General features: G+C 43.2%; 1 pseudogene across 1 annotated transcript; it reads left to right on the top strand.

The window, feature by feature from the left end:
* Positions 1–4,323: 4,323 nt before the first annotated feature.
* On the top strand, positions 4,324–8,976 carry LOC118086123 (arylacetamide deacetylase-like 3 pseudogene; annotated as a pseudogene). Its single transcript, XR_015950326.1, has 3 exons — positions 4,324–4,594; positions 6,194–6,257; positions 7,322–8,976. The product of XR_015950326.1 is annotated as an arylacetamide deacetylase-like 3 pseudogene (transcript).
* Positions 8,977–9,597: the final 621 nt, after the last annotated feature.

Genomic DNA, 9,597 nt, shown 5'->3' with positions numbered 1-9,597 from the left:
TCTAAGCTACTTAATAGTCTGTAGGCTGGTTGATTAAGTAATTCCCAATTAGCACACATACTCCCATGCAGATATTTCATCCATTGGAACACCAACAGCAATTTCATGGGTCTTGGCAGTGGCATAATGTGTGATGTGTGATTCAGGAATGTCAAGACCGGCCACTGATCAATCCAGTTCCATAGTGTCTGTCCCTGAGCTCTTCGGCTTTACATACCCCGGATGTTCATTGCCTGAAGTTCACAACATCCCCAGCCAGCTTATGCCTATAGTCAGGAATGGTGGGAGGCATTGCCCGAGGTGGAAGAGGACTTGTGTGCACTGCCTGGCCCAAGATTTTCAAAGCTTCAGACACAAGTCCCATTCCTATCCAGAGATCTCAGGTATGGAACTTAAGCCCTTGCATATTCAAAGCATGGGCTAACTTCTGAGGTCCGTGTTGAGATGAAGTTTTCATTAAAATGTTTTCATTAAAGAGTTTCTTGGGTTACAAAAGCACATATATCACCTCTGTTTTCCGATCATAATGTCCTTTTTACAGATCAGTTATATTCAATGTGAGCTTGAATTTTGTATATGTATAAGGTTGGGGGAGAAGAGAAGTGTGGGGGTAGACTTCCGGTCTGCCGCGCTGGCGGAGAGGTGTAGAAACCTTGAGCTCTGAGGTTTCTGGCTCTGCAGAGGGGGGGGAGTCCGCGGGGGCCACGCGGATCCCCGTAAGAACCCCGGGAAGTGTCCCGGGGGAAAAATAGAGCAGGAGTGTGGTGAGGAGGAACTGTGGTGAGGAGGAACTGGGGTGATTTTTATAGGTGGATAAAACACGGTTTGAACTCGGAAAGCACTAAGGAGCTGGCTGAAATCTCTGGAGACATAGATTCCAAGGAAAGGGGGTAGATTTAGTTTTGAGGGTGGGAATAAAAAGGGGGTAAAAGATTTTGAAATATTTTTGGGCAAAAGGTTAGAGAATATTGGGTAATAAAGGTAAATAGAAATATGAAGGGTAAATGGTTAAAAAGAGGTTGTAAACTGGAAGAAAGAATGTAATATTAGATTTGGAAACTGCAATAATTAGTGATTAATAAGGAACTCAAGAAGGGGAAATGAGGAAGTCTGAAATGTTTAGATTAGAAATTGGAAAATATGACTATGTCTTTTTATCTTTATTTTGGTTTTTTTATTTTTCCTTCATTCTTCTACACAAAATTATTAAGAATTATTTAAGAATAAGGTTATGAAATGGGAGATAAGATGTAATTTTATGATGTTTAGTTAAGATTTGGAAATGGTAGAGTTAATTATTAATAAGGATTGTAAGAAGGGGAAGTGAGGAAATTTGAAGAGATAAGATGTGATAACATTGTTATTTTTCTTTTTTGTATTTTTGTATTTCATTTCTTTTTTAAAAAAATTCTTTTCCCCCCCTTTTTCTTTTTCGTTTTTCTTTTTCTATGTAAAATTCAATAAAGGACAGATCCTAAAGCTGAGGCTCCAATACTTTGGCCACCTCATGAGAAGAGAAGACTCTCTGGAAAATACCCTGATGTTGGGAAAGATGGTGGCCACAAGGAGAAGGGGACGACAGACGACAAGATGGTTGGACAGTGTTCTCGAAGCCACCAACATGAGTCTGACCAAACTGCGGGAGGCAGTGGAAGACAGGAGTGCCTGGCGTGCTCTGGTCCATGGGGTCACAAAGAGCCGGACACGACTAAACAACAACAAAGGTCCATTTTCAGAAACAGGAAAAAACAAACTTGTTATCAGAACCTCCCAAATGCCCACCTCAAAAAACATCTCTCCAGTCAGTATGGTCAACGGTCAGGGATCATGGCTCTTGCATTTCAGGAAGCAAAATCTGTGAGGGGCACAGTTGTCTCCCACCACCACCACCATATCAATGTATCTAATAATGGCAAGCTCTCCTGAGTCCCCACTTGATTCTAGCCTCCCTTCTCCTGAAGTTGCTACTTTATAGGTAAAAAGGTAAAGGACCTCTGGACAGTTAAGTCCAGTCAAAGGTGACAATGGGGTTGCGGTGCTCATCTCCCTTCAGGCTGAGGGAGACGGCGTTTGTCCACAGACAGCTTTCCGTGTCATGTGACCAGCATGAGTAAAGCTCCTTCTGGTGCAATGGGATTACTAGGTTGCTACTTTACAGGCTGTTGCAAAGCAATGTCAGAGCAATCAGGAGCAGCAACCTCAAGTTATAATATACATGCTTTTGAACCTCTCTGAGGTTCTATAAAATCAAGTGGCATATGCATTTTATAAAATGCATCATCAGTAGAGGACATTGTCCCTCCCCCAGGGGCTGCTTGCTGGAGTCCAGCTCCCCTGATCCCCAACCATTGACCAGTGGAGATGTGAGACCTGGGAAGCCATGATAACAAGAGACTCAGTTTGTTTTTTCTTCCTGTTGACCTAAGTAACCATCTCTCTCTCTCTCTCTCTCTCTCTCTCTCTCTCTCTCTCTCTCTCTCTCTCTCTCTCTATATATATATATATATATATATGTGTGTGTATTTATATATGTAAAAATCGTTCATCTTGTTCTGTCTTTTAGATGCAATCAATGGTCTGAGTGATATATCTTCAAAGTGTTGACGCGGAATAATTCCTTTCTGGGCTAAATGAGCCTTTTCCCTTAAGATTTTGGTTGTAATTCTATGACTACCAAAGCTTAGAAGAACTTTTTTGGAATATCCATCGTTAGTGAGCCTCTTGATTGCTTTTAAGTCAATGGTTCCACCCTCAAGGCCTAGGAGCAGATTTAGATGATGTCTGGCCCAGAAGGTTGACTCCCAGTAAGGTAGGGGCCCTCTATATGGAAAAATGTGGAGAACAATCTCACATGGCCTCAATATCAGGTTGACTGAGTGAGGGGGGCTTCTTCTGGTTTTTAGCTGATTTAGAGGTGTAAATTTATATTTGTTCTGTTTATCTCCGGGGCTTGTTAAGGATGGCAAAAAGGGAGTGAGTTGCCTCCTTTCGTCTGGATTATCCAGCTTCTTGGAGATGTTTTGTAATTGTTCAAAGATTTTTTGAACTGTTTGAGCAGTCAATAGGCAGCATTCCTCCAGCTGTTCCACCTTTCTATCAATTAGTACTTGTGCCTCGATTATGGGAGTAGTAGCCTTGTCCTCAGTTATTCCTAGGGATATCTCTTCAACTGTCTTTCCATGTAAAGAGTTGAGGGAGGTTTTGGGGGGAGATATGTGCTGTTTTTGAGGTAGCAGGTAATTATCTAGATTACTCTGTTTGAAACCAGAGGACTCTGAGTCAGTTTCCATATCAGGACATCTGGGTCTTAAAAAGCATATTAAAAAAAGGAATCTTCTCTTATATCATTGCTCTTCACATCCACCATGCAGGGCCAGATTTAGATTTGATGAGGCCCTAAGCTCCTGAAAGTGCAGGTAGATAAATAGGTACTGAAAGTGCAAGTAGATAAATAGGTACTGCTATAGCGGGAAGGTAAACGGCGTTTCCATGTGCTGCTCTGGTTCGCCAGAAGCAGCTTTGTCATGCTGGCCATATGACCTGGAAGCTGTATGCCGGCTCCCTCGGCCAATAATGCGAGATGAGTGCTGCAACCCCAGAGTCGGTCACCACTGGACCTAATGGTCAGGGGTCCCTTTACCTTTACCTTTTAAGCTACTGAAGGTAATGGGGCCCTTTATATGTCCAGCTGTCCTTTGTCAACAACAAATTGTCACTGTTTTTTGTATTGAATATTTTAGGGAGCACTCTAGCAGGCAGGGCCCATTACTTACACCATAGGAGCCTACACAACACAAAACACTGTCGCTGTATGTAGGTTTTATTTTATTTGCTTTTTATCTTGTATTTTGGAAATGTACAGTCATACCTCGGTTTAAGTCTGCTGCGGTTTGAGTACTCTTGGTTTGAGTACTCCGCGGACCCGGAAGTGTTTACTTCCGGGTTCCACGGTGCACGCATGCACAGAAGCACTCTCTCGGCGCTTTGCGCATGCGCGGAAGAGGCACTCCGTTTAAGTACTGCTCGGGGAGCGAACGGCTCCCCAGAACCAATTGCGTCCTTAAACTGAGGTACCACTGTACATCCAGGGTTTTTTTTCCTTTATATTTTTGGGCCCCTCCAAAAGAGTGGGGCCCTCAGCTATAGCTTGTTTAGCTTATATGTAAATCTGACATGTCCACCTCATAACCCATAATGTTATAATTCTGAAATGATTTCCCCTGTTCTCATGCCCCAGCTGTTTTAGGTAGGTTTCATCCAAGCTGGGTAGCACTTTGATTCTTAGATTTTGAACATCTAAATAGTTGCTCGGATGAACTTGCCATGAATGAATTCCTATATGACTTTTGTTTCTTCTCCCTGTCCCACTCTCAAAAGGGAAGGATCTTGGAAAACCTACATATCTGCACACAAATCCAGTTTGTGCAGTTTGTGCGAAACAGCCGGAAACTGGGGAAAGAAAACACACTCTTCATTAAAGACACAAAGTTTAAGCATGTGCCTGTCTGGATTTACCAACCGAAGGCTCCCTCTGCTGGCCGAAGGAGGGGGGTCGTGTTCTTTCATGGAGGCGGCTGGGTGTTCAGAAGCATCCGTGAGTTATGCCCAAACTTAATCTGCGTCAATGTCTGAATGAAGTGGGGGTAACACATATGCACAGAGCATTTGCAGAGAGATCTCCTCTGAAATAAGACCCAGTTCATAATAAGGTTTCTCCTCAAAGTCATCAGCCATCTACCAACACCAAAGTATCCCACCCCCAAAATAATCTCAAGCCAAAGGGGACTTTCTGAAGTCAGGATGTGCCTTAACAACAATCCTAGGTGCTGCAGCTATCATTTATTGACAAGTTTCAAAGTAGTTGTTGATTTCTGTGCATCGTTGTTGTTGTTGCTGCTGCTGCTGTTTTGTTTTGTTTTGTTTTGTTTTGTTTTGTTTCGTTTCGTTTCTTATCCCACCATCCCTCCAACAAGCTCAAGTTGACCTGCACAATTCTCCCCACAATTATATCCTCAATTATATCCTCTCAACAACCTTGTGAGATAGTGTTTCTCAAACTTGGGACTCTAGCTGTTGTTGGATGAGCTGGGAGTTGCAGAAACACTGCATGGGTGGGAAACCTTTAACTCTCTTGATGTTGCTGAACTCTAACTCCCGTCAGCCCCAGCTTGCCTTACCAAAGGTGATGAGTCCAGCAAAATCTGGAGGACCAAAGGTTCCCCATCCTAGCTTTAGAGAATAAACATTAACCTTCTAGTCCTCATGGGCTCTAGAGGAAAAACATTGAAATCTTTTTGAAGAGACTTTCCAGTATAAGGCTGGAGCTCTGCATCTTGGACCACTTTTCAGTGGGGTTATATTTATTTATTAGTTCCCCTTGTACACGTGAAACTCGGAAAATTTGAATATCGTTGAAAAGTGCATTTATTTCAATAATGCAACTTTTTATTTTTTATTTTTCTTTTAATTTTTACAAATGCTTTCTTTTGGAAATTCCACAGTATTAAAACAAATAGTTACAATAATGCAAAATTAAGCAAAAATAAACATCACTATTACATTTCATTAATTGCATTCCATTTATAATTGACAAATAATTACAATTACAACACCTATCTCATATATTGGTTTCACCTTTTAAGTTGCGTTACTGAAATAAATGCACTTTTCGATGATATTCAAATTTTCTGAGTTTCACCTGTAATTAACTTGCTAATTTATCCCACTTTACGTCTCTGTTCTTCCCTCAGTCACTGGAAACTAATGGACAAAAATATTTTGGGAGGCGGGGCAGAGATCTGCATTTTGGAACTAGAAGAAACTGTAGGCTTGGGATTTATATATTTATATGGTTTACAATAATGCAATTCTACAATTTTACCATTCTCCCATCCACTCACTGTTGGCCAAAGGGGATGGAGTCTGACTGGGGCAGGCCGTGATGGGATCTGTGCCTCCCTCCCTCTCTTTCTTATCATGGGGAAAAACATATTTATTTTCTCTATTTTGTCAAATGAATATAGTGTGATAACATCCTCAGGGAGTTTGTTCTCTGTTAATTTTGTTGAAATATATTTTTGGTGGTGATGAGGTTCTTCTCATTAACTGTTGCACCTGGGAGGTACATAAGCAAATCATCACATCTCACTAATGAATAAATACATGGATAACTCTGGGAATATTTTCGTTTCAGAAACCCATGAAAATATCTGCCACTATTTGGCCCGAGAGAGTGAATCTGTGGTTGTGTCTGTGGAGTAAGTCAATGTATTCCGCCCCACCCAGCCCCCAGCCCCCCATGGTTGTGATAGAGCATTTACTCAACCACAGCATGGCAAAATGTTAAGAGCAGCTCAGCATTGCTCACCTCAGGGAAAGGGCGCCCTTTGCAGCCCAAGGAGAACATTCCCTTTGTGGACCAACTTCCAAGTCTGCCTGCCCATGGAGCAGTGGTGTAGCGTGGGTTGCCAGCGCCTAGGGCCATGCAGAGCAATGGAGTGGGAAGGAGGGAAACAGAGCATTCAACTGCCTAATAGCATCCATGTCACTGCCCCTGTGGCCCCCTCCCATGCTATGCCACTGCCATGGAGGGTAAGCCCATGTGCCTAAATGGCATATAGGGGGAAATGGGGCCCTTCACCACCAACCTCGGTCTTGATTCCTCCAAGCCCTGCTGCCTTATTATTTCCAACCCAATACCATCATATCAGGAGGTCCATTCCACACAATGTAGGAAGCAGGTCATTGGTATTGTGGCATCTACCTCCTCCTGTTAAATATTATAGGTGCTGTGAAGATACTCCTCCTGCAACAAGCCTTTTGAGATCTATTTTACAGTCTGCATCTGTATTGCACCTGCTCTTACGATGTTTTAGTTCAGGCATAGGCACCCTTGCCTCTCCAGATGTTTTGGAACTACAACTCCCATAATCCCTAGCTAACAGGGCCAGTGGTCAGGGATCGTGGGAGCTGTAGTTCCAAAACATCTGGAGAGCCAAGGTTGCCTATGCCTGTTTTAATTACTTTTTTCATTTGTGTGCTGGCCGCCCTTAGCTTCTTTGGGATGTAGGGTAGAATATATTTGTATGGTTTGTCTGCTTCCTCCTTAATCTCAGCATTGCTCCTGAAGAAGAGCAGAGAGGAGATAAAGGGAAAGAGTAGAATTAGTGGTAGTTGTCTGTCAATGGCTCTGGCTCCACCTGCTGGTGGGCTTCCTGCCTTTCACCCTATGGGGACTGGCCACTATTTGATCATTCAAAAGCAGCAGCATCATACACAATCTCAGATGGGGATGATTTACTGTGGATTGATTTTGCTTTAGGTACCGTCTGGCTCCTGAGCACAAGTATCCAGCCCCTCTCAACGACTGCCTTGCTGCCACCACCCACTTCCTAGAGACTGCAGAAGACTATGGTGTGGACAACACCTGTGTCATCATTGCTGGTGACAGCGCAGGCGGCTGCCTGGCTGCCGCTATCTCCCAGAGTTTAGTGAATAGACCAGGCCTTGCAAAAGTGCGTGCACAGATCCTCATTTACCCAGGCCTCCAGGCTGTAGACTTCAACTTGCCTTCATACCAGCAAAACCACGCCGTGCCCATTTTATTCAGGGAACGGGCTGCTTTTTACATCTTGCAACACGTGAATGGAGAAGCTTCACTCCTCGAAGATATTTTGGAAGGCTCTCATGTTCCGGTGAACCTGAAATTGCAGTATAAGAAATGGCTGAGTGCAGAAAACATCCCGAGCGAATTTAAAACCAGAGGCTACAAGCCCCTAGCGACAGTTCCCTGTGATGATGAAGTCTACAACAAAGTGAAGGTTCTGAGTTCTTCAGAGTGTTCGCCCCTTCTTGCCGACGATGCCATTGTCCGCCTGCTTCCTGAGACCTGCATTGTGACCTGTGAATATGATGTCCTGAGAGATGATGGATTACTCTACAAGAAAAGACTGGAGGACAATGGCATAGCAGTGACTTGGTACCACATTGAAAGTGGGTTCCATGGGATTCTAAGCTTCTTCGACAGAGACTGGTTGAATTTCCCTTCTGGTAAAAGAGGGCTGGACAAGATAGTCAATTTTATAAAGAGCTTATAAAACCAAAAAGCATCTTTCTAAATCGGGGGTCTCTGACCATTTTGGACCAGAGGGAACATCCTGAACTTTGAGAGAGTGCTGGGGCACCAGTCATAAAATAGCTTCCCTGGAGGGGCTATGATATGACACTACACTAAATGGCTGCTAGGGGGTACGGCATAATGAAAAATGGCTGCCGTGGGGAGCATGGCATAACACAGAGAGAGAAACACACCCAATCTTATGCTTACAATGGGAATTGAGCTATGTTCTGCTGCTTCTGATTATGGAAATCACACTCACACTGATGCCGTCATGGTCTCATAACCACAGGGAGTTTTTCTCAGTACAGTGGTACCTCATGTTGCAAACGGGACCCGTTCCAGCGGCCTGTTCACAACATGAAAGGGCCACAACATGAAGCGCCGCATCTGCACATGTGCATGACGCAATGTGGTGCTTCTGCGCATGCGCAAAGCGTGATTTAGCACTTTTGCACATGCGCACAGGTCACAGGCACGCCAAACCCAGAAGTAACCCGTTCCGGGACTTCCAGGTTTGGCGCGTCTGTAACCTGAAAAGACACAACATGAAGTGGACGTATCCTGAGGTATGACTGTACTGAGAACAATATACATATTGAGAACAATATACGCTGGCTCAGCTACAAGATCTTGGAGAAGGAGTCTGGTAGGGCAAGAGTTAGCATCCCCCTGCCCTTAAAGAGAGTCCATATGTACATGTTAAACAGTTTAATAAATTGTTCTATGCACACTTATGTTCATGTGGCAACCCTAATAGTGCCTATGGTCCAAGGTTGTTGAACCCTTTTAAAAAGATTCTTCATATGGATGATATTCAGGAAAAGAAGCAACCTCAATAAATGTTTGAATGTCGCCAATTTAAGGAAAAGGTAATTGGGAAACAGCTTTGTGTCTTTCGGCTTTTTGTGCCAACTTTTCCCCCCGTAGGGGATCAGTCATGTGACCATTCTTGGCAAACCATTCCTACAAACCCTCAAATGTTTAGATGCTTTTTTAGAGGAGCAAGACTGGAGTCTGTACCCAGTATCCCTGAGGAGCAACTGGAGTCCCAAATCCCTGGGAGGGTTCCCTACCCCACAATTTAACAAAATTAGAGTCACTCAAAAAATCACTCACCTCACAGAGTGATTGTTGTGGGGGAGGAAAGGAAAGGAGAATGTTAGCCGCTTTGAGAATCCTTTGGGTAGTGATAAAGCGGGATATCAAATCCAAACTCTCTTTCTTTCTTCTTCTTCTTCTTCTTCTTCTTCTTCTTCTTCTTCTTCTTCTTCTTCTTCTTCTTCTTCTTCTTCTTCTTCCTTTTGTTTAATTTAAACCCTGCCACTTGACCAAACTCTTGATTTTTTTCCATTACTTTAGGGAGATAACTTTTTGGATCTTCTACCGTAATTACCAAATCATCTGCAAAGGCCTTCATTTTATGTTCACTCTTCTTTACTTTTATCCCTACTATTTCCTTATCTTTTATTATATTTCTA

This window comes from Zootoca vivipara, chromosome 6, assembly GCF_965207765.1.
Source record: "Zootoca vivipara chromosome 6, rZooViv2.hap1.1, whole genome shotgun sequence".
Classification (NCBI taxonomy): Eukaryota; Metazoa; Chordata; class Lepidosauria; order Squamata; family Lacertidae; genus Zootoca; species Zootoca vivipara.
This window is presented reverse-complemented; position numbering and strand designations above follow the sequence as displayed.